Raw genomic sequence first — 2,500 nt, forward strand, 5'->3', positions numbered from 1 at the left:
TGAGACGCCACGCCGACTACGACATCGCTAGGTCCCACAGTGCCCATTTTCCGACGCCACCCACAAACCCTGCATCATCTGCCCACCACAGGAGCCCCAACGCCTGTGCCTGCGTCGCACGAAGTCGTCGACCGACAATCGCTCCACCCGCACCCGCACGTGCCCCACCCCAACCGCCCAAATCGCAACTCCAGCGGATGAACGGCGGACTCTTCCCGCACTCGTAACGTGCAATCCGCCCCTATATCTTGCGTTTCATGAAGAGTTATATCGAATATGCCATATTCCCGCTGTCCCTATACATGCTGTAAGTAGCTCGCTTGCTACAGCAGCAGCAGCAGCAGCACCACCTCCGCGCGCTTCCCTGGGGGCACTGAACCGCAGGATGCGAGACCCCACGCCCAGTGGCAAACAGGGCTCCTCTCAGAATATAGGCGGTCCCTACCCCTCACAACGATGACGGTGGGAGGGCCGTTTTACGAGACCATTTCCTGCGGTGCCAACGCTGTCGTAGAGCCGATACTCCATCTTTGGTACAAGGCAATCATTCCGCTGTAAATCAGTACGTCACTCGTAGTTCAGTCACCTCACAGCACTGCTCAGTAAACTATGCAGGCCCACATAGATAGATTATGATAGATTATATACGCAAATGCCCCTATACATGCTGAACGTCCGTACACACAAAATGAACCACACGTCAGCCACACACTCTATCACACACTACTCTCTGCCTGTAACAGACACAGATACAACTACTAAGCACCAGCATGGACCAACGTCCGGTGCATCCTATCCGCCACAGTACACCAACTACGCTATGATAACCAGACCGGGAGGTCCAATCATAAAACAGAATACCCCACTCGTCCGACAACCACAATTGCTCAGAGAAGCCACCAACACCCACACATGTCCTACACAGGGGTGCACCCATCACCACCACACTGCCTCGTCTTACAGCACAAACACACTGGCAGGAATGAAACACACAGGTCTGCCGCAACCACAGACACGGCTCGCCCCCTCTCACTGGCGAAAAGCGCATCCCGACGTGACATAACTCCTTTGACACACTGACGCTGCCTCGGGCATCCACGTCCTACGGTCGATATCAACGAACCTCCCCCCCCCCCCTCCCCCCCACAACACGCCATCCCATACCACATTGTGTACCGTACCCAAACCTAACGTGTACTGTACTACAACGCAATGTGTACCATAACACAACCCAGTTTGTACCTTAACCTAACCTATGTCACCTTAACCTAACCTATGTCACCTTAACCTAACCTATGTCACCTTAACCTAACCTATGTCACCTTAACCTAACCTATGTCACCTTAACCTAACCTATGTCACCTTAACCTAACCTATGTCACCTTAACCTAACCTATGTCACCTTAACCTAACCCATCTTGCACCTTAACCTAACCCATCTTGCACCTTAACCTAACCCATCTTGCACCTTAACCTAACCCATCTTGCACCTTAACCTAACCCATCTTGCACCTTAACCTAACCTATGTTGCACCTTAACCTAACCTGTGTTGCACCTTAACCTACCTCAATTTGCACCGCAATGTAACGCAATTTGCACCGCAATGTAACGCAATTTGCACCGCAATGTAACGCAATTTGCACCGCAATGTAACGCAATTTGCACCGCAATGTAACGCAATTTGCACCGCAATGTAACGCAATTTGCACCGCAATGTAACGCAATTTGCACCGCAATGTAACGCAATTTGCACCGCAATGTAACGCAATTTGCACCGCAATGTAACTCAATTTGCACCGCAATGTAACTCAATTTGCACCGCAATGTAACTCAATTTGCACCGCAATGTAACTCAATTTGCACCGCAATGTAACTCAATTTGCACCGCAATGTAACTCAATTTGCACCGCAATGTAACTCAATTTGCACCGCAATGTAACTCAATTTGCACCGCAATGTAACTCAATTTGCACCGCAATGTAACTCAATTTGCACCGCAATGTAACGCAATTTGCACCGCAATGTAATGCAATTTGCACCGCAATGTAATGCAATTTGTACCGCAATCTACCCCCACATTGTGCCTTAACCTAACCCACATTGTGCCTTAACCTAACCCACATTGTGCCTTAACCTAACCCACGTTGTGCCTTAACCTAACCCACGTTGTGCCTTAACCTAACCCACGTTGTGCCTTAACCTAACCCAAGTTGTGCCTTAACCTAACCCAAGTTGTGCCTTAACCTAACCCAAGTTGTGCCTTAACCTAACCCAAGTTGTGCCTTAACCTAACCCAAGTTGTGCCTTAACCTAACCCAAGTTGTGCCTTAACCTAACCCAAGTTGTGCCTTAACCTAACCCAAGTTGTGCCTTAACCTAACCCAAGTTGTGCCTTAACCTAACCCAAGTTGTGCCTTAACCTAACCCAAGTTGTGCCTTAACCTAACCCAAGTTGTGCCTTAACCTAACCCAAGTTGTGCCTTAACCTAACCCAAGTTG

The sequence above is a fragment of the Schistocerca cancellata genome, unplaced genomic scaffold, assembly GCF_023864275.1.
Source record: "Schistocerca cancellata isolate TAMUIC-IGC-003103 unplaced genomic scaffold, iqSchCanc2.1 HiC_scaffold_878, whole genome shotgun sequence".
Classification (NCBI taxonomy): domain Eukaryota; kingdom Metazoa; phylum Arthropoda; class Insecta; order Orthoptera; family Acrididae; genus Schistocerca; species Schistocerca cancellata.